General features: G+C 45.2%; 1 protein-coding gene across 1 annotated transcript in view; it reads right to left on the bottom strand.

Annotated features, from left to right (window-relative positions):
• Window positions 1-6620, bottom strand: part of SCARA5 (scavenger receptor class A member 5) — a 96864-nt gene extending 90244 nt beyond the window's left edge. Inside the window, exon 1 of the mRNA XM_087815976.1 lies at window positions 6279-6620. The gene's annotated coding sequence lies outside the window, so the exon portion shown is untranslated. The remainder of the gene's footprint in view (window positions 1-6278) is intronic.
• Between the last annotated feature and the right edge of the window lie 16793 nt (window positions 6621-23413).

The raw sequence follows: 23413 nt of genomic DNA, 5'->3' as shown, positions 1-23413 counted from the left end.
GTTTCTACTCTGTTGAAACGAGGGAAACTAGATACAAAGGCAGGTACAAAGTTAAGACCCAGCCAGGCTGGTGGTTAGAGGAGCTGGGTTCAGTGGGACCACAGCAGGGATTTATTCCCACAGGGGCCTGAGGAATAGGTGGGCTCAGTGGGGCCCCCCAGACATGAAGACCTGGACGGCCTCACATCTAGGAAGGGCCCTGGTCCTGAATGGCCTCCTGAGGCTGGATCACGAGGGCTTGAGGTCCCACCCATGGTGTCCCAGGAACGTGCCCATCGACTGGGGAAAATGCTCTGCTATTTAATGTAATATACACACATCCTGCAGATATGAAAGGACAGCCCATTTGTGGGATGTTCTGGTTGTTCCACGTGAGACCTGGTTGTTCGAGGTGTGTTATAGGACTCTGGTGGGAATCGTGCCCCTTTTTGTTTGCTAGATTTTCTGGGTTTTCTAAGACGCATTCTTTGTATAATGAGAAAATTTATTTTTTCAAGCCCAATTACAAAGAATTTATTTACATAAAATACTTGATATTCTTCTCACACATACGCTCAGTGATTTTATAAATTACTCTTTAGCCATTAGTTTAGCTTGACCTTTGTTCTGATGTTCTTTGGCTCTATGAATATTGACTCCCAAAAATCCACTTGTAAAAAGTGAATTCTTGGAGAAACAAGAAGGCGGCGTAGGTAACAGCTGCACCCGCCGCCTCCCGCAGCCACATCAGAATTACAACTAAATACAGAACCACCGTCACTCAGAGCCTCCTGAGATCTGGCTGCACAGAAGCCCCACAGCCAGGGAGCTGAAGAAGCACCGAGACCGGGAGGAGGGGCGGAGATGCGGGCGGATCGGGACTGAATCGGGGAGACGCGGCCGCGGGCCCACACCCGGGAGGGCATCTTGGCGGTGGGGGTTTCCTGGAGGAGGGAGGGGTTCCAGCCCCACAGCAGGCCCCCAACCCCAGGCTCCAGGGCCGGGAAGAGACGTCCCCACAACTCCGGGCTGTGAACCCAGCGGGGACTGTCCCTGAGGGTCGCGGAGGCTGCGGGAGCCCCAGCAGCTCCTCTAAAGGGCCCGGCACGGACTCACTCGGACGCTCCCTCTGAGCCCAGCGCCGGGCAGCAGCCGGAAAGGACCCGGGACACTCGGGGAGGAACTAACCTGCCTGAAACCCGGGCGAGAGCTGGAGGGCGGCTTCCTCCCAGGCAGAAGGGCTGGCAGAGGCCGTGGCTCCTGTGGCGAGTCCTCCCCGCACACAGCCGGCAGGCAGGCGCCATGTTTGAATCGCCAGCACCTGACTCACGCCTTTGGCCCCGCCCCGTGATTCCCGGGGGCCCCGCCCCTCCCCACCTGCAGCTCATCCAGGCCATTTCCAGGGGCTTTTCTGTCCAAGTGGCCTCTTGAGCCTCATGCTTAGGACTTTCCTAAAATCTCTCCAACAAGCAGCATTGTGCCTCATACGGCTTGATAAGCGGCCCCAGGCCTGGCACTAGCGGCAGCTGGCATTGGCTCATAGCTTGGCCTCTCCTGGACACCGCCAAGCCCAGCACAAGGAGCAGCCAACTATGGTTTGCTGTGTAGCTCATGCTGGGTGGCCCTGGGCAAGGCACTGGCACAGGCTGACTTTGCACCTCCCGGGAGGCCCCAGAGACAGTGCACCTGGTGGTCAGACTCGACCACGCTGGATTACAACCCTGCCACATCCACGAGTGACACTCAAGGGGCGCACTTGGTGAACACCAAAGTTCCACTGAAGTAAATCCTGCTCCATAGGGGCGTCTCCAACACAGCAGCTCTCTGGCCATAGTTGCAGCTGGGCCTCACAGCCGATTGGCCTGGGGGTCAGTTCCTCCCAGGGACGCCAACAGCAACCAAGGCTCAACTACAACAGGACAGTGCACACAGCCCACACAGGGGAGCACCTAGAAGGCCCAGCTCAGGTGACTGGGGAGGCTGAGCCACTGGATCCTACAGGGCACCTACTACACAAAGCCACTCTACAAATTCCAGGACACATAGCAGCTCTACCTAATACATAGAAACGAACACCTGGAAGCAGCCATAATGTGGAGGCAAAGAAACACGTCACAAAGGAAAGAACAGAAGAAATCTCTAGAAGAGGAACTAAATGAAATAGATCCAAGCAAGCTAACAGACACAGAGTTCAGAATAATGGTTATAAGGATGCTCAAGGATATTAGTAAGAGTATGACAAAAATAATTGAGAAAATCGATGACATAATAAAGTACCAATTTGAAATGAAGGCTACACGAACTGAAATGAAGAATAATTTACATGGAATCAATAGTAGAGTAGAGGATGCTGAGAATCAAATCAGCAATTTGGAACATGAAGAAACAAAACACACCCAACCAGAAGAGCAAAAAGAAAAAAGAATCCAGAAATATGAAGATAGCATATGGAGCCTCTGGGACAACTTTAAGAGGCCCAACATTTGTATTGGGGTGCCAGAAGGAGAGGAGAGAGACCAAGGAATTGAAAACCTATTTGAAAAAATAATTACAGAAAACTTCCACTACCTGGGGAAGACATAGACTTACAAGTCCAGGAAGCACAGAGGGTCCTAAACAAAGGAACCCAAAGAGGCCCACAGCAAAACACATCATCATTAAAATGCCAAAGGTTAAAGACAAAGAGAGAATCTTAAAAGCCGCAAGAGAAACGCAGTTAGTTACCTACAAGGGAGCACCCATTCGACTGTCAGCTGATTTCTCAACAGAAACTTTGCAGGCCAGAAGGGTGTGACAAGAAATATTCAAACCAACACCTGGAAACAGCCATAATGTGGAGGCAAAGAAGTGATGAAAAACATGGAACTACAACCAAGATTACTCTACCCAGCAAAGCTATCATTTAGAACTGAAGGTCAGATAAAGAGCTTCTCAGACAAGGAAAAGCTAAAGGAGTTCATCACCACCAGACCAGCACTACAGGAAATGTTGAAGGGTCTTTAACAAGAAGCTAATGAACAAAAGAATCTGATGAACTAAATAGATCCAGAGACAGTGATGCATATAACAGACGATCATATTTCAGAGGGAAGAGGGGTGGAGGGTGGGAAGAAATTAACCAAAGAAGTTATATGCATATATGCATAACCCATGGACACAGACAATGACAGGGTAAAGGCCTGGGGAGGGGGTGGGAGCAAGGTGGAGGGGGTCAATTGGGGGGAAAATGGGACACCTGTAATACTTTCAACAATAAAGATTTTTTAAAAATGTGAATTCTTTGGAAGATAAAAGCCCCTGGGTAGATGGATGAGTCCCAGACCCAACGTGGAGCACACTCAATTCTGAGGCCCCGTGTGCCAGCCAGGGCTCTACCACCTGGAAGGAGGTGACAGGGATCAGCAGGTGGCAGTAGGGGGACAATGCCTGCTGATTGAAAGGAGGAGCCATCCAATGAGTCCCTCTTCAGAGGCAAGTGGGAAAGGTGGCATCAAGACCATTTCAATAAACAGGGATAGTGAAGGGGAAGCCAGCTGAATGGCTCTTCCTGGCAGAGCAAAAGTAAACCCCTGTTTCATGACTTCACCTTTGCCTCCAGAGACGTCTGACTACAGGGCTGAGAAGAGGCCATAAATGACCAGTTGCCAAGCAACTGTCCTTCTGACAACTAGAAGGGATGGATAGTAGATTCTGCTCTTGTCTTTCCAAGTAATGAGATGTCACATCTCCTGCATACCCGTGCATGCATGCAACACACATGCATCACATACATACACACATGCATGCACACACATACACACATGCATGCACACACATGCACTCACACATGCACACACAATCAGGGTGTTCACAGTGTCTGCAGGCCTTTCTTCCAGCCTGTGGGAAGGAGGAGCAGAGGAGAGCCCATGGTTCAGCCAAGATCTTTCCTCCCTGCCCCAGGGTTTCCCAGAGCCCTGAGACAACTCCCACCCCAGCTTCTCCGTGCTGCAGTTGTGTCCAGTTTGCTACTCTCCTAATACCCTTCCTCCACCCAGTGAGGGCCTCTAGCTGGGGCCCTGCACAGCTCCACTGCTGCTAAGCTGCAGGGGACCCTCCATAGTTTCACAGCACTGTGTGCAGCGCCCCTCCCTCTGGCCTCCATGGCATCCTGAAAAGCTGCAAAGCAGGAGGCCAGTGTCTTCTGCATGTGCTAACCCTCTCCTTGCCAAAGGCAACAGGCGCTGCTGTCCAGGGTCGCAGAGAGCCAGAGCTGCCATGCTGGGCATGGAGGTGCTGAGACAGGCTTGAGTTGGCGTAGCCCCACCTTCGTTTTCACCTTCCTCCTCTGCTGATGGCTCCTGAACCAGCACTAGGATGCACTGCTTGTTCTCTGGAATGTGTCTGTAGGGCGGCCCCATCTCTGCTCCCCCCATACCCCTCAGCTGGTGGAGCAGGAGCCCTGGGGAGCTTGTTGGGGAGAGGGGCCGGCCGAGCAGGAGGCCAGATGTGAGATGAGATTGCAAATGCTCAGCCAGCTCTGCTAATGTTTGTTACTTGGGAATGAGACCTAAGAATGTTCTTTCTGCCCCAAGTTTTATTTTGAACCCTTCGATCATTGGTCTTACAGCCTTTGGGCCAAGTTTGTGCTCTCAGGCAAGGTACAACTAACTGCCGAGTACACTGATAATAGAGTGAAACCCCTCATGTGTGCATACATCCCACGAAGCACAGACCGTTTCCCATCCGGGATTTCTCTGCCATCCCTCGAGCACTGTGAGGGGGGCAGGTGGTGTCAGTCTGTCATTTCCATTTTAAAGATAAGCCAACCGAGGCACAAAGAGACAAGAACCAATGGATGTTGGAGAGGGGGTGAGGTGCTACGCAAATGCTTCCCACCGGGGCACTTGCTCAGCCACTAGGTTGCTTTGTCCAGGAAGGGTGTATCCATCCCTTTCGGTGACCACCTTTAGGGTCCAAGATGAGTCAGTAAAGACGGCCAGGTAGAGGCTCTGGGGCCAAGGAGAGTCTCTGAAAGCTGGGAGGGAGGGAGGGGACGAGGGCCACAGAAACATAGGCAGAGTGTAGACACCTAGGTGCCCTGTAGCGGAAGCCCAAGGAGCCTGGACTTCTGGGTTTCAGGTCAGAGTGGGGGCTTCTTCCCCTGCCGAGAGACACTTAACTGACCCCTTAGAGTGTCTTGAGGGTGCATTTTAGAGCTGAAGCTCTCAGCCATCCACAGCCCCACCCCAGACGCTGCATGTAGGCCGACAAACACGGGGTCTTATCCTGGCTCCACTTCTTATTACTTGGGAACTTGGCCGAATCAGCTGAGCCCCTGCAGCCTCAGGCCATCATTTTTGTGATGGGGAGAAGCACATCTGCCAGCCACTCAGTTTTCAAGAGCTTCAGCGGGGTAGTGAACGTGGAAGGGCTTTATGAACAAGGGCACACAGGAAGCTGGTGGCTGAGGCTGGTGAGAACCAGCACCCCCCAGCATCTTCTGATTCTGCCAAGTAGCCAGGTAGGAGGGTCTGCAGGTTCCTGAGGCCTCCCTCCTGCCTTGACAGTGCCAGAAACAATGCTGTTTAGGGGCCCTTTGAAAAGGTGATTTTGAACGCAGATCAGAGCTAAGATCCAGACCCCGACTCTCAAAGTCCCTCTCTGGGCAGCAGAAGGACTCAGTCAATTCTTCCTGTCAAGGGGGTGGCATGAGCCTTACTTGTTGCTGCAAAGACGGTGTCTCTGGGGTCCAACACCTAATTCTGCAGGGATCATAGCTTTTCTTTGGATTGCCTAGCTTTAATGTGGCCCTCCCTGGAGAGAATCACTAAGGAGGTTTTAAGCCCTTTCCTCCCCTAACTGTACTTAGCTAACCTAAATCATAACCCAAAGCTGGAGAGGTATAGATGTTTTATAAATAAGCTCTCCCTTCACATATTCCACTACTGGGCACGTGTTACCTATACCATATGCTCCCTGAATAGGCTCTGGAGCAGTGATGCAAGCCAGGAATAGTTGTCACTAAGGCAATAGCTTCCTCTGGCACCCCAAGCGCAGACTCACGCTCGCCAGTCCAGGCAGCTGGACAAGGGCCTGTGGATCTCCACAGGCTGCCACTGGGACCTTCCCACCTGGATCTCCACAGGCTGCCACTGGGACCTTCCCACCTGGATCTCCACAGGCTGCCACTGGCACCTCCATGCTCCACAGCCTGAGGATCCCCAAACACCGTGCCCTCCTCCACCTGCCACATCTCAGGACGCCAACCCCAAGTGCCGGGACAAAGTTAGTGTCAAAGTGTCAAAGTGATAAAGACTCACCTTGGTGCCTCCACAGAGGCTGCAGAGGCTCTCCCCTCAGTTCCCGGCATCCACCATGGTGGCTGGAAAGCTGGCTGCTACCACCACACTGAGACCCAGGCGGTCCTTTGGAGCTTGTCCCCACAGCCAGCCAAATCCAGATGGAGTCATAGAAAGAGGCTGTAGGGGTGCCCAGTGACTCGTCTTGAGGGTCACTTCTCCACAGGCTCCTTTGTGCCCTAGCGGGGGCCTGGGGCTGGGGAGTCCCTGTCTTGGTGCCTCACCTTGTTCAGCCAGGGGCAGTGCTCAGGAGATGTTCTATGGAGGCACCGGCAGCTCTGCTAGGTGCTGACTGAGATGTGAACTGCAGCTGCTCTGGCCGGCAGTCTTTAAATGCAAAGTTTTTGGAGCCGTTGTGGAGGCCCACCTTGGGGTCTGGAACACGCTCCCCCTCTGGTGGCCAACTTCGGCATTACAGCCCCACACAGGCATGGCCGCTAGGTCCGGAGCAGTGCAGTCAGCCTTGGTCTTCATGTGCCTACTCTAAGGGCCAAGCTCAAAGCGCTTTTTGGAAATCTTCTAAGAGAATGGACAAGGGCTTACAAGCCATACAAGGAAACCAGCCTTGTAAACTTATTTATAGGACAGAATTGGCATTGTTTAATGCATTCACCAAACTTGGCTTAGAATTACTTTGTGTTTTCCTAAAGTCACATCCACCCCCAAAGGACACAGATTGGCCTGAGTGAGGATAATCAGAAGCATGCCCCATGATTTCCAAAGTCAGTCTCAACCTGACTCAGCAATAAAGCCAGCATTTATGGAGCACTGACATTGCAAAAGGGCAGGGGATACAGGAGTGAGCAAGACGAGCTCACTGTCCTCAAGGGGGTTGCCATCCAGGATGAGAGGTGGGCTCAGGCAGAAATAACTATAACCCTAAGCATGACTGATTACATTTAGAAAAGGCGAGCTAACCAAAACACTAAGAGAGCAATTACATTCTGACTGGGGTGGAGATGGGGAAACGCATTAAGGAAATTCCAAAAATAGTTTGAGCCATGGCAGTACTGTCCATTTATGTGGACGGCCCCCCGAGGCCAGAGCTCTGAAGGTAACGTTTATGAATAGGCTCCCGATTATTGGTTAAAAATGCAGCCTCGATACTTGAGAGCCGGATCTCGTACATGAGAACAGTTTGCCAAGGCTCAGCTCTCTTCGCAGTACAGCTGCTAACCCACAGCTGAGTCAGAAATGCCTGGGTTCCCTTCGGTGACCGCGCCTCCTGACAGCCCCTGAAGGCAGCTCCAATGCCAGGCTCTGTATTACAGGGGGGAAATAGTAATGATACAATGATGATGATAATAATATCGGTAATAATAATAATAGGAGGAGAGAGAAGAGGAAAACGGAAAGGGGGAGAAGGGAAAGGAGAAAGAGAGCAGGAAACCTTTATAATATATGCCATGTGCGAGGCAATTCCAAGTGCTTTTCTTGTGTTAACTCATTTAACCTTGACAACAACCCTGTGACGAAGGTACTGTTATTATTCCCACTTTACAGAGACGAAGGAACTAAGTAACTTGCCCAAGGTCAAGCAGCCTATAAGTATTTTTGTTAGTTTTTAACCTATTCTACGTCAAATATAAATATTTCAAGAATATTTTTTATGCACTGTTCACAGACCAGTGTTTATCTTGTACTGCTGTTCTTCAGCTTTGTAGGAACGTGCTGGCGGAAAGCGTGTCATCTCTCAAAATCTTGAATTTGTATTTACTGTTTTAAAAAAGTAATTATTGTTTAATTATACCATGAATTTCATCAGTTTAGGTCTTGTTCAGGAGATAGTTTTGGTAAAAATTAATTATTGTACATGCAAAACAATAGAGGAATTTAGCTTGTATGGTTTTTATAAAATTTGCTTGATCGATAGTGTAAATGTTTTCGGATTTGTCATCTCATTGTTTATCTCAAAGCACCCGTCGGATCTTCACTGAAACCCATAACCACCTCCAGCCACCAGCCTCACTACCCCCCGCCAGCTGGAGCTTCCTCTGAGGGAGGGCAGATGGATCCAAGGAAAGGAGCTTCTCCAAAGTGGAAAGCGGCCCAGGACTCTGAGAGTGTCTATGCCTCATCACCTTGATGTCATTCCTCCGTAAGTTTCTGTATCTTCCCTCAAAATAATTAGGTATTCTTTGTTAATTAAGAGAAGTACAGTACCATCTTCAAGAGATCATTCAGACATAGTAAGGCTGAATTAGGGGCAAAGCCGCAGATTTATAGTGTCGAGTCCTGGGCCTTAATCTGGCCATTCCTAGTTGCATGCCTTTGGGCGAATCACTACACTTCTCGGTCTCAGTATTCTCACTGGACATAGAGATAATAACCCCGTATCACAGGGCAGTTGCAAGGATTGAGCGGGATAAGGCAGTGACTGTGAGCCCACTAGTTTCATGAGATGTTCCTGGAGTTTCTTGAGACAGGGTTCTCTGGTCAAAACAAAAGGTGTTCTTTAATTTCAGGACTTATCAGAGCCTTTAAGATGCCACTGAGCACTATGATTCTCCAAAAGGAGGATGAGTATTAAGGCTTCTTCATTCTTAACTGAACAGAGAACAGGGCTAGTGTTCCATAGGATACACTGACAAAAATTATGAGCTAAGGTAGTAAACAGACTTGTTTACAATTTAAACAAAAATGAGCTTTAGAAAACTGGTAGGCTTATTCCTCTGAGTGCCAAAGAGCGAAAGATGTCTCATGCTACTGGAGTGTGATGAGGAGCCATTCATTCTGAGAGGAAAACAAGGCAATGCCACTTGTGACCTTCCTGAGAGGGTCCCACTTGTCATTGTCTCCCCATCCTGCAGCATAGCCCCATAAATGTCAACTGGATACCTAAAGTATGGGTTTCACCTCCTTGCTCAAGGTCAATGGCTGCCCGTTGCCATCAGCTCACCTTCTCCATCCTGTTTTCTTTCACCTTGACCCTCACACCCCCTTCTGTCGGCACTTAGGCAAGTCCCTTCTTACCCCTCTACACCCACACCCACCTACTGAGACTTTGCCCACCGCCCACCCTCCACCACTACCTTCCCAGGCTTTCCAACACAGTTCACCCAGCCCTGTCCCTCCCTGAAGCTTTCTCCACTGACTGAGTCACCTCTATTTTTGATGGCCATAGTGCTCAGGGGCTGTTCCACCTGCTCAGGTGCCTGAACGAAGTGCTCTAGGTTGCTCTGAGCTTACTGCAGTCAAGGTTCATGTGTTATACTCTTCTGTGCCCCGCGCCCCAGCAGTTAGCCCAGTGACAGGCCCAAAGCAGGCGGTAGATCAGCATTTACTAATTGGTGACCTGGGCAGTAAGCTTCAGAGATGCCTTGCAGAGAGGACTGGATTCCAAGCCAGGACACCCAGCCTGGACTCCCAGCTCCACTCTCCCAAGAGCTGTGAGTATGAGCAAGTCACCAAACCTCTTTGAACATTCACTTCCACGTCTATAAAACTGTGTTGCTACCTCCTGGCCTTCCCATCTTAAGAGTTATTACAAGGGAAAGGAATGTTGAAAACTCAAAACACTTCACAAATGTTAGCCATTTTTATTATTTTTTAGAGTTGACAGTCCCTGACAGATGGTGTATTAATCACAATGTGGCTCTTTCTTTAGTGTCCAGCTGTTGACAGCTGGCACTGAGTCCAACACAGTGGGATCAGGAGCCTCCGCCTTGTGGAGTTCCCTGTTCTTCATCCATCATGGAATCTGCCCAACCATCTGCTTTGACTCCATGTCTCAGTTCATTTTCATTCATTTCCCAGAAGGTATGGGAATAATGGATTACAGGAGACAGCCCAGGTTTTCTGACACTGGCCCAGGGTTGTAGGCAGTCAAGGTGACAGGCCCCCTCCCAGTCATGTGTACAGGCCGGAGACCCAAAAGTAGGGCTTGCCTGGACCTTCTTCTATTGTCAAACTCAATGGCCCAGGAAACCCGAAATGGGTCACATAGTGAGGGGCTCTAAGAGGATCATTCTTGGAGCTGAGATGATATAAATTTTATTTGGGAATTGGGTGATGAAGTAATTTTAATATGAGGCATTTATAACTGGTAGCCAAGCATGTTCATTTAAGCAAATCATAAGAAACTGTCAAAACAGGGTGAGAATTAGGGCCAAAACTCAGAAGAGATTTCATGAGATAAATATAAGACAGACAGCAATGTTGGGGAAACTCACCTGCCCACATACAAGATATGGGATACCAGGCTTTTTAGGGACACATAAGAAAAAAAGAAAAAAACCTAAGATTTTAGATGACTTTGAGATTGATGTAAGCCAGCAGGAGTTGAGAGAAACAGCTACTTCAAAATTTTATCTGCATTAATAGAAGCATGGTGAACAGAAAATGGAGGTGACAGAAATCCTGCAGTCTGCATCAATGAGCTCATACTTGGTAAAGTATATTCAGTTCTAGGTGCCTCTAATTGAAAGATGAAGTCACAGCTTAAAGGGTGCTCATGCAGATGACTAGGGTGGTGAAATGTCCAGCAACCCACAGGAAAGAGCAATGATTAGCACGAAGCAGAAACCACTCAAGGGGACATGATTTCTATTTGTAGATACATCAGGAGCTGTCATGGGGAGCTGGGTTAGGTTATTTTTTAATTTTCTGAGAGAGAGAGGCTGACTTCCACTCAACATATAGAAACTCATAGGCACAGTTGAGCTGTCTAGATCTGAGTGTCCTGGCTGTTGGCTCAATATTCCCCACACTCATTGTTTAATCAGAGCCTGGAAAATGTCTGGACAGAGAAATGCAGGGGGGTCTCCTGCAGCATGTGACTGGTTGAGCCCAATGACCTCTGATATCTCCTCCAAGTCTAAGAGAGCCTTTACATGAAAAATTTCTTCACCTTGATAAAAAGTAGTTACAACTGATTTTGCTGTTTAGATTGCTTTGGTTGGGGAAAGAAAGAACATTCCATGCATGCTTTAATATTAAGAACTAAGAACAGGCAACATTATATTCAATAAGTAAGTAATATTAATAATAAAGCTACTTTGGGTATATACAATGCCAGGAAGAGAGAAAAGAAGAAATAAGGGAAAAAGGTAAAGAATGATGGAGGTAAAATAGAAGACAATAAATGGAAAAAGAGAGGAAGAGGGAGGCGGGAGAGGAAGGGAAAGAATGAGGGAATCAGAGAGAGTATAAAGTGATATAATATTTCTCTTTCTCTTTCCTCCTGAAGCGTTGGATACATATCACAGGATACACATCATGGCTAGTGCAAAATGTAGATTTTTCTTTTTTTAATTTAGATTTTACATTTATCAAAGATATGCATATATTCTAATAATCTTTAAAAAATAATCAAATAGTTCTACAAGGCTTTTTATGGAAGCAACGACTTCCTAACCTCTCATATCCATATCCTAATTCCCATAGGCACTTATTTTCAATCCTTAAAGAGTTATTTTTTATATTTATGTTCACATTTCTAAATAATACTGTTATGTTACTATTTCTTGATATTTTGGTTTGTTTTATGCATTAGCCATTCCCACTAATGAGAAAAGAATTAACTTTCCCCTCCATGTCCTCCTTGTACAGCTATATCATGCTTTCATTTTAATCATTTTTCAGTTTGATTTATTATGACTATATCAATACTATTCACAGCCAAGCATGCAGAATATTTTCTTCTACAGCATTTTGTTTTCCCTAGAGTTATTAATGGTCTTATTTTCTGTTTGTGTAGTTTCACTCTTTCCCAATTCCCCCACCCCTTACACCATTTGCATCCATCTCCTCTTGATATATATTCAAATACATCAGATATTCTATCTATTTCTATTTCTGTAGACTTCTCTCCCAAATTTTCTGATTTGCTTCATGCCTATTATGTAGAGATAGTTCTTTACCTTAATCCTGTCTTGGGTGGGAGCCTCTGCTTTCTTACTATCCTGCCTTTCTCTTTTTTAACATACTTCCTTGTTTGGGTGAAGCACATTAACGGTGGAATGCATTTATAAAGGCCTTGCATGTCTGAAAATGCCTTTATGTTACCCTCGCCCTTGACTGATAGTTTCTCTAGGTATAAAATTCTAAGTTTGATATATTTTCTCCTCCAAAATTTATTTTACTTTATTTATTTTTTAAAAAATATATCTTTATTGATTTCAGAGAGAGGAAGGGAGAGGGAGAGATAGAAACATCAATTATGAGAGAGTCATCATTGATCAGCTGCCTCCTGCACGCCCCCGACTAGGCATCGAGCCCACAACCCAGGCATGTGCCCTGACTAGGAATAGAATTGTGATCTCCTGGATCCTAGGTCGATGCTCAACCACTGAGCCCCGCCCCGCCAGGCATCCCCTCCGAATTTTAAAGGTGTTCTACCAGTGTCCCCTAGTTTCAATGTGATGAAGTCCCAAGTCATTCTTATTTCTGACCTTTATATAGAACCTTGTCCTCTCTAGAAGTGTTTGAAATTTTGTCTGTACTCAGTTTCAAAATTTTACAAAGATGTGTGTTGGTGTGGGTCAGTTTTTTCCCATTGTCCTAGACACTCAAAAGACCCTTCAATCTGGAATCTCAGGTACTATAATTCTGGGAAGCTTTCTTAAATTGTTCCCTTCATAATTTCCTTCTCTTTCCCCCCTCTTTCCCCCCCCCCCAAACTCTTGTTATTCAGATGTTGGACTTCCCAAATTCTCTAATTTTTGTGGCTTTTCTCTCCCAGTTTCTATCTTCTCTCTCTCTTTCTCTCTCTCCCTCTCTTTCTCCCCCTCCCCCACCCTTGGTCTACTTTTGGGGAGATTTCCTTGAATTTATCTTTCATATATTTTTTAATTTCCAAGACTTTCTTACTCTGTGATAATTTTTCTTGATAGCTCTTTCTTGTCTCATGGATGTAATATCATCATATATCTTCCTAAAGATATAAATAATATTTTAAAAATATTTTCTTCTCCCTGTAATTGTCTGTTTCCTCTAAGTTTCTTATAGTTTGTTTTGGTGTTTATCTTTTATGGTAGAGAATTTCTCTATAATCTTGGTTATCTCTTCATATTTAAGAGTAGAAGACTAAAAAAGCTATATCAGAGCTCTGTGGACATGGATGGTCAACTCAGTTTCTCTGTGTGGAGTGATCTGGATGGGCTGTTGTACTAGGGAACCCCTGGTGTTTGTCTTTAAGATTTTTTTCTTGTTGTTTTATCGTCTTTAGCCTTCTATTTGGAGAGTCTAAGATAGGCTCCCAGTGTTCTGGGAGCTGAAGGGGGAAAGAGCACCAGCAAGTGCTGCAGGTTGTCCGTCTCCTGTGGACTGAGTACATTCAGCCATGTCCCCAGCACACGCTGGCTCTCTGCCATACACAGGCCACCATGCCCCTCACAAGGCAGACCGAGTCCACCAGGAATTTAGCACATGTAAGAAACAAGCTCATGAATCTCATTGTCTTTCTCTGGAAACTCTCCCAGTCCCTTAAATGAGTACAGGGAAGCTGCTGAGGACCCAGACTAAAGGCAAATGGCCAGATCTCAGCCAGAGGAAGAGACTGAGCTAGGAAAACTACTCATGAGTAATAACAACCCTTCTGCCTTAGAGTCTCGAGGTCCCCACGTATCATGTCACAAGATGAAGCCAGCATGCCAGCAGGCACCGTATCTCTGTGAGCACAGTTGACTCTCCATTTGGTCCCGTTCCTTACTGTCTACTGCCATAGCACATGGAAAGAGAAAGCCCTTCCAACCTCATCTCCCTCCACACTCCTCCTCAGAGCCTGAATTCCCAACAGGTGCTTCTTGGGCCAGAGATTCTTCAAGATGGATTGTACAGTTCCTTCCAACTCTTATGCTCTCCGTTTGTGGGTTTGATTAAAGGGCCCCTCCTTTAGAAGCCATCATCACAGGGATCAAGGTATGTTTTCTTGCTTTCTCCTTTGAGGGATCCTCTCTCCAGCCTCATGACCTGAGTTTGGGCACATACTGAGCCTGTTCTGCCACACAACTGATTTTCAAACTGGGTGGCAATATCTCTGGAGACCACAGGCACTGTGCCGAGGAGTTGAAGCCCAAGCATCCAGGTGCCGACATGCCAAGCCCACACCCTTGGCCTCTCAGTTCTGGCAGCTTCCCGGGCCCCTATGGTGTTGACATTCCAGTATTTGGTTTAGCACATTCAAGCATGCAGTCTCATATTACTAGCATAGCTTGGCCCACATTCAAACACTGCACAGTCATTCCCAAGCTTTCCCTTCCAGGCATCAAGCCCTCTTGGGCCTCATCTTTTCTTATGGAAAGAGGAGAGTACTTCTCTGGGAGTCAAGGGACCTGCCATTAGTGGGTTGTTGGAGGGATATTGATCCCTCAAGCATAAAGCTATTCTCTTAAAATTGCCAATGTATTCCACATGGGAAGGAACTTTTTTGGGAACTCAACAGTTAAGGGAATATATGTAGATAAAAAGGTGTGCCTGGTACCCCCAGGGCTGCTCCATTGTACAAATCCAGGGGGTACCACTCACATTGTATTTGCTGGGAGCTGCACCCTGGGAGCTGTGCTGCACTGACACCTGCTGTTTCCTTCCTATTTTGTCATCCAGTCTCTTTGTCATTTGGGACACAATGCTCTACCCCTTTGACAAACTTCACATTAGCCTCTTAGAATGTGAGAGCTGGAAGAGACCCTTGAGTGCAGTGACACGTTATTCGTTCATTTTGGAGATGAGAAGCCTGTGGCCCAAAGAGGTGAAGTAACTTTTGCTGGCATCCCAGGCAGAAGCGACAGGACCTGTAGCCAGAGCTCTTGATTTTATCTTTACCTTTGCTCCCCAAAGAATGACCCATAGACCACTGGGAGTCTGTTGCAAAAGCAGCATCTCCAGCCCTGCCCCAATCTTGCTGAATTAGAACCTGCCTTTACTCAAGACTTTGCACATGCACACGAAACTTCCAAGCACCAGCCTTCACCACATCCAAGAAGAAACAATGGACACCTCTAAATGTGCTCTTGTTTTCAGAATCACCCAGATGTCCCCCACTCTGAAAGAAAAAGGATTGATGGTCTTGTATGGGCAGGAGAGGGCAATACTAAGATGTGTGCATTTTCAGAATCTAGTCACCTGGAGAAGCTTACCCTTCCAGGTAGATGGCCTTGGAGGAGACACCCGTTATCAAAATAACAAGCACTGAATAGTCTCAGCAAAAGAGTCTCAGATAGAAAGAAATGCATTCCTAAATACAACCCTTCATTGTCATCAATTACTTCTACCTACTGTTGGCTCTGCCCAATATGGGCTTGAGTAGGAATGTTTAACGTTCCCTCAAGTCTTTCTATGACACAAGTAGATCCATAGTTTCCTCAGTCCTACCGGGTTTTCAAAAACCTTACCTCAGGTTTTGATTCGAGGGGGCGTGGGGAGGAGAGAAGGGGATAGAGACTGCGAGGCTCAGTTGCCTTGGACTTGGTCTCCCAGGCAGCAGTCATCAGCTTTCCTCCTACCAGTGATCCACAGCTTTTTTGTCTTCTAGCTCAAGGCAAAAATCTGCCTTCTCCTCCACATGATGCCGAAAAACAGAGATCATGGTCACATAACTTGTACCCCTTTCCAGCAGCAATGTCCCACATGTTTCTTTCAGGGGGGGAAATAAACAAAAGGACTTTTAGATAGACTATGCGGCAAGATTTTAAAATAGAGATTTAGAATGGTTTTATCATTTAGAATGGTTTTAATGGAGGGTATCTAGAGCACAGCCTTATCTAGATTTCATGGATCATCATCAATGTTCTCTTTGTCCCTAATCAGATTAAACTGGTTGGTTTGGGAAAGGGGGTGGGGGTAACTGAATTATGACATTATTTAGATTGAAGAAAATAAACTGGCATGAGTTGCTACTGTTCTGGGTAATTCATTTGGAATGGGGAGGAATGTGAAAGAAACAAAAGAACCAAAGGTCAGTTGCTGACACTGACGGCGTGTGGAATAATGCTTTCGGAGAAAGGGAGGGGTCTCTCTCAGCCATCTCCTTGGCATGGAGATGCTGATGGTGTATTTTTATAAAAACATCATTCATCTGGCGGCGGCAGGTAATGAAGCGCTTCACAAACAACACATTCCCTTTTGTCATTTAGCACAGACAGTTTTTTGTTTTTACAATTTGGGTGGTGTGCGGCCTAAAATGATCATTTCTCTGCTTTCTTAAGCAGAGCTAATTGGCTAAATGTAATAGTTTTAATGAGCTAGAGCCACCATTTATGACTATCGCAATGCAGTTGTGGAAGGGTGCATGCAGCCTGCCCTGAAGCCCAGTCTCCTGGCAGTTTCCTGCCTAACTCTAGCCAGTCCTCCCTCTCCTGGGAAGAAGACTCTGTCGGGACTTAGGAGCCATATGGAGCCCATGGGAACACAACAGAGGACTCCTGTTCCTGATATTAACCTCCTGAAAAATCCACGTGCCACTTGATTCTGCCCTTGGTGTTTAAGCATTTCCTTTCATTCCGGCATCAGTCTGACCTTCTCGCCTGGATTCATGTTAGTATCCGCCTGAGCCTCTTACCAGGGCTCAAGACGATCCCAGTTTCTTCCCATCTGCTCTGCTCTGCCTGCACTGGTGCCCTCCTGACAGACAGCTCCTGGTTACAGTCTTCAGGCGGTTAACAGCCCCACCGCCAGTGCCAGCCCTTACTAACCTTTTATGCTTTGGCTGGAGCTAACAGCCTGGTTCCTGATAGCAACGAGGTAATTTCATTTGGGCAAGACTAAGATTTAGAGGAGAGAGCTATAAACTCAACAAGATGTTAGTCCACAGCCCTCATTTCGCCTCTGGGTTATTTAGAAGTGTGCTGTTTACTTTTCAAGTATTTGGAGCTTTTCCAGATATCTTTCTGTTATTGATTTCTAATTTAATTTCATTGTGGTCAGAGAATAGATGCCGTATGATTGCAATACTTCTAAATTTATTAAGACTTGTTTTGTGACTCAGGATATAGTCTGTCTGGTGTTCCAAGCACACTACAAATGAATTTATACTCTGATGCTGTTGAGTAGGGTGTTCTATAAATATTAGGTTATAAAGTTGGTTGGCATGTTGTTTCTCTTCTATACCCTTTCTGAGTTTCTCTACTTGTCCTATCAATAATTGGGAGGGGGTGTCGAACTTCCCAACTATAATTATGGATTTGGCTATTTCTCCTTTGAGTTCTATCAGCTTTTGTTTTGTGAATTTTGAAACTTTGTTAGTAGGTGCATAACCACTTTATCACAATGCAATGACTCTTTATCTCTGGAAATATTCCTTGCTCTGAAATTTATTTTTATATTCATACAGCCATTCTAACTTCCTTTAGGTTAGGATTTACAGGCATATGTTTCCATTCTTTCACTTTAAAAATACTGTGACTTTATATTTAAAGTGAGTTTCTTGACAAACTCATAGATACAGACAACAAATTTATGGTTACAAGATAGGAGGAGCTTTAGAGGGAGGAATGAAAAGGTGAAAGGATAAAGAAATACAAATTGGCAGTTACAAAAAAGAGTCACAGGGATATAAAGTCCAGCATAGGAAATATATTCAGTAATATAATAACTATGTATGGTGTCAGGTGGGTACTAGACTTATCAGAGTGAGTACATCATAAGTTATATAAATGCCTAATCACTATGTTGTACATCTGAAACTAATATAATATTGTATGTCGACTGTAATTGAAATTTTGGAGGAAAAAAAAGAGGAAACAATATATTAGTTTTCATATTTTTGTACCCTTTTTAAAAAGCATCCTCTCTTAGGGTTTAATAAGAGTTAAAGGAGGTGGTTTATGCAAAGTGCAACAAAGTGTACTTCATGTGCATGTATTTGCTTTGCACATGACTGGCATATAGTAACTGCTCAATGAACATCAGTGATTATTAATATTAAAAAATAAAGTTGGATCTTGCTTTTTAAAATCTAATCTGATGATCTCTGCCTTTTAGTTATTGTTTCACTATTTGCATTTAAAGTTATTATTTGTATGATTGAGTTTAGATCTACCATTTGGCTGTTTTCCACTTTACCTTCTCTTATTCGTTTCTTTTTTCCTCTTTTCCTGCCTGTCTAGGATTATTTGAGTATTTTTAATATTCCATTTTTATCACCTTTAGTGGCTTATTAGATATATTTCTTTTTTGTGTTCCTAGCAGTTGCTCTAGGGTTTATAGTATGCATCTTTACCTTATCATGTTCTATTTTTAAGTAGTATTAATCACTTTAAGTATAGTATAAAGGCCTTACATAATATACTTCCATTTCTCCCCTCTTGTGTGCTATTTTCATACATTTTACTCCTGCATGCTATAAACTCTACTATGCATTGTTATTGTTTTAAACAATCTTTCAATTCTTAAAGAGATTAAAGAAAAATTTATTTATTTTATATTTACCCACATATTTACTATTTCCAGTGCTCTTTATTTTTTTATGTAGATCCAAATTTCCATCCTATACCATTATCCTTCTGAATGAAGGACTTTCTTTAACATTTCTTGTAGTACTAGTCTTCTGGTAATTAATTCGGTCAGTTTTTGTATGTCTGAAAAAGATTCTTCACCTTATGTTTGAAAAATGTTTTTGCTGGTATAGAATTCTAGGTTAACAGTTTGGGGGTCTGTTTGTTTTTCATTTCTTTAAAGAGATCACCCCACTGTCTTTTGGACTGCATTGTTTCTGATGAGAAGCCCGCTATCATTCTTTTCTTTATTCCTCTGTGTATACTATTTTCACCCTTTGGCTGGTCTTAAGATTTTCTCTTCATTCCTTGTTTTCAGCAATTGAATCATAATGAGTCTTGGTGTGATTTTCCTTTGTTTCTTATGCTTGGAATTCATTGAGCATCTTGGATCTCTAGGTTTATAGTATTTTTTATCAAGTTTGAAAATTCTATATACTTTTTTTTCTATTATTTTATTTTATTTTATTTTTTAATTTATTTTTATTGAGAGTATTACAGGTATCACATTTTTCCCCCCCAATTGACCCCCTCCACCTTGCTGCCACCCCCTCCCCAGGCCTTCACCCATTATTAACTGTGTCCATGGGTTATTCATATATGCATATAACTTCTCTGGTTAATCTCTTCCCACCCTCTACCCTCCTTCCCTCTTCCCTCTGAAATATGATCGTCTGTTGCATGCATCACTGTCTCTGGATCTATTTAGTTCATCAGATTCTTTTGTTCATTAGCTTCTTGTTAAAGAAGACCCTTCAACTTTTCCTGTAGTGCTGGTCTGGTGGTGATGAACTCCTTTAGCTTTTCCTTGTCTGAGAAGCTCTTTATCTGACCTTCAGTTCTAAATGATAGCTTTGCTGGGTAGAGCAATCTTGGTTGTAGTTCCATGTTTTTTATCACTTTGAGTATTTCTTGCCACTCCCTTCTGGCCTGCAAAGTTTCTGTTGAGAATCAGCTGACAGTCGAATGGGTGTACCCTTGTAGGTAACTAATTGCTTTTCTCTTGCTGCTTTTAAGATTCTCTCTTTGTCTTTAACCTTTGGCATTTTAATTATGATGTGTCTTGCTGTGGGTCTCTTTGGGTTCCCCTTGTTTGGGACCCTCTGTGCTTCCTGGACTTGTAAGTCTATGTCTTTCCCCAGGTAGTGGAAGTTTTCTCTAATTGTTTTTTCAAATAGGTTTTCAATTTCTTGGTCTCTTTCTTCCCCTTCTGGCACCCCAATAATATGAATGTTGGGCCTCTTAACGTTGTCCCAGAGGCTCCATATGCTATCTTCATACTTCTAGATTCTTTTTTCTTTTTGTTCTTCTGGTTGGGTGTTTTTTGTTTCTTCATGTTCCAAATTGCTGATTTGATTCTCAGCATCCTCTACTCTACTATTGATTCCATGTAAATTATTCTTCATTTCAGTTCGTGTAGCCTTCATTTCAAATTGGTACTTTATTATGTCATCAATTTTCTCAGTTATTTCCCTAATAGTTTGCTTAAACATCTTTATTTAAAAAATTCTGAATTCTGTATCTGTTAGCTTGCTTGGATCTATTTCATTTAGTTCCTTTTCTAGAGATTTCTTCTGTTCTTTCCTTTGTGACATGTTTCTTTGCCTCCACATTATGGCTGCTTCCAGGTGTTTGTTTCTATGTATTAGGTAGAGCTGCTATGTCTCCTGGAATTTGTAGAGTGGCTTTGTGTAGTAGGTGTCCTGTAGGGTCCAGTGGCTCAGCCTCCCCAGTCACCTGAGCTGGGCCTTCTAGGTGCTCCCCTGTTGGGCTGTGTGCACTGTCCTGTTGTAGTTAAGCCTTGGTTGTTGTTGGCGTCACTGGGAGGAACTGACCCCCAGGCCAGTCAGCTGTGAGGACCAGCTGCAACTACAGCCAGAGAGCTGCTGTGCTGGAGACACCTCTGTGGAGCAGGATTTACTTCAGTGGAGCTTTGGTGTTCACCAACTGCGCCCCTTGAGTGTGTCACTTGTGGATGTGGCAGGGTTGTAATCCAGCGTGGTCGAGTCTGACCACCAGGTGCACTGTCTCTGGGGCCTCCTGGGAGGTGCAAAATCAGCCTCTGCCAGTGCCTTGCCCAGGGCCACCCAGCATGAGCTACACGCAAACTGTAGTTGGCTGCTACTTGTGCTGGGCTTGGAGGTGTCCAGGAGAGGCCAAGCTATGAGCCAGTGCAGGCTGCCACTAGTGCCAGGCCTGGGGCCACTTATCAAACTGTATGGGGCACGATGCTGCTTGTTTGGGAGATTTTAGGAAAGTCCTAAGCAAGAGGCTCCAGAGGCCACTTGCACAGAAAAGCCCCTGGAAATGGCTTAGATGAGCCTACAGGTGGGGAGGGGCGGGGCCTCCAGGAATCACGGGGCGGGGCCAAAGGTGAGAGGTGCTATCGATTCAAATATGGCGCCTGCCTGCCGGCTGTGAGGACTCGCCAAACGAGCCATGCCCTCCGCCAGCCCTTCTGCCCGGGAGAAAGCTGCCCCTCCAGCTCTCGCCCGGATCTCAGGCAGGTTAGTTCCTCCCGAGTGTCCCGGGTCCTTTCAGGCTGCTGCCCGGCGCTGGGCTCAGAGGGAGCGTCCGAGTGAGTCCGTGCCGGGCCTTTAGAGGAGCTGCTGGGGCTCCCGCAGCCTCCGCGACCCTCAGCCGCAGCCCCGCTGGCTTCACAGCCCGAAGGTGTGGGGACGTCTCTTCCCAGCCCTGGAGCCCTGGGCTGGGGGCCTGCTGTGGGGCTGGGACCCCTCCCTCCTCCGGGAAACCTCCACCACCGAGATTCCCTCCTGGGTTTCAACCTCGGCACTGGGTGTGGGCTCGGGGCCGCGTCTCCCTGATTCAGCCCCGATCCCCCGCGTCTCCGCCCCTCCTCCCGGTCTCGGTGCTTCTTCAGGTCCCTGGTTGTGGGGTTTCTGTGCAGCCAGGTCTCAGGAGGCTCTGAGCGATGGTTGTTTTGTGTTTTAGTTGTATTTTGATGTGGCTGCGGGAGGCGGCGGGTGCAGCTGGTACCTACGCCGCCGTCTTGTTTCTCCCCCTTGAAAATTCTATATACTTTTAAATATTTTTTTCATACCTCCATCTCTCCTATCCTGTGATTCCAATAAAACATATTTTAGGCTGCTTTTTGATGTCTCTTATTACACTGATACTCTTTTTGTTTGTTTTTCTTCTCTGTTTCATTTTGGCTGTATTCTGTTGCTATAATTCTGTCTTCAGATTTTATTTTCTTTTTTTTCAGTGTTATTGAAGTATGATTGACAAATTAAATTGTAAGATATTTAAAGTGTACAATGTGATGATTTGACAATGAATGCACCTATCACCTCACATATTTTCCTTTTTTTTAAAAAAATCAAATACTTTTTAAAAAATGGAATTTATTCTGCTGTTAATCCCACCTAAACATTGAACTTTTAACCTCTAAAAGTGCTATTTGGTTTTTTTGTTTTGTTTTGTTATTCCATTTCTCTCCTCTTTGTGTTTATGCTTTATCCTATCTTCTTGAGCATTTGGAGAAAATTTATAATAGCCATTTTTATATTTTTTCTACTAATTCTATTACCCTGTGTCATTTCTGGGTCTGTTTCTTTGGTTTTTCTCCTAATTATGGGTCATATTTCCCTGCTTTTTGCATGCCTGATAATTTTTGTTTTGATGCCATACATTGTGAATTTTCCATTGTTTTGGGTGCTGGCATTTTTAATTTCTCTGAAGTGTTTTTGTGTTTTGTTCTGGGATGCAGTTAAGTTAGTTGGAAACAGTTTGATTCTTCTGAAGCTTGTTTTTAAACTTTGTTAGGTGGGTGCACAACAGCTTTGGTTTAGGACAATTTTGACTCCACTATACCAAGGCAATGCTCTTCCGAGAATTCTACTCGATGCCTCATGTATAAAGTCTTTCCACTCTGGCTGCTCCGGGGTTGATGTGAGATTTGGGGGTTATTCTGTCTGTTCCTTTCCAGTGGTTCTTTCTTGGTAGTTGCATGTGCTAATCAGTACTCAGTTAAAGATTCAAGGGAGACCTGCTGCATCCCTCTAAAGCTTTCTCTCTGTATAGCTTTCTCCTCCACAGTATTCCAGCCTGTACATTGTAACCTCCTTGAACTCCCCCAGACTCTGCACTGTCTCCTTAACTGAGGGAGACAACTAGGCTCTGTGTCGGTTGCCCTTTCTGTACTGTGGCCTGGACACTCTAGGCAGCAGAATGGGACAACTGTCGGACTCATCTTGTTTGTCTCCCTTCCCCCATGGATTATTGTCCTACACTGACTATTTTCCATATCTTAAAAATGTTGTTTCGTAACTTTTGTTTGGCTTTTTAGTGGCTTAAGGTCAGAGGGTAAATCTGGTCCCTATTACTCTGCCATGGCTGGGAGTGGGAGTTCTGCACACCCCTCACTTGAAATGCATAAAGTAAAACTATAAAAACTTCTATAGAACTGTATGTGTTTAGGAGTTCAAAATGAAAGGAAACCACCAAGATTCACCTACATGGACAAAGACTTTTTTTTTAACTTATTTAGGCAAAAAACAAACAAAAAACCCCAAAACATTAAAGTAAAAACAGAAGGATTTAAAATCCTAGAATTTCAAAGCATCAAAAGACTTTTTAAATCATCCAGTTCATCTCCCCCATTTGGTATATGAATAAACGAAATCTTACAGATGTTGAAGAACT

Source organism: Miniopterus natalensis, chromosome 4, assembly GCF_054644295.1.
Source record: "Miniopterus natalensis isolate mMinNat1 chromosome 4, mMinNat1.hap1, whole genome shotgun sequence".
Taxonomy (NCBI): domain Eukaryota; kingdom Metazoa; phylum Chordata; class Mammalia; order Chiroptera; family Miniopteridae; genus Miniopterus; species Miniopterus natalensis.
Note: the sequence above shows the minus strand (reverse complement) of the source record. Positions and strands in the feature narration are given on the sequence as shown.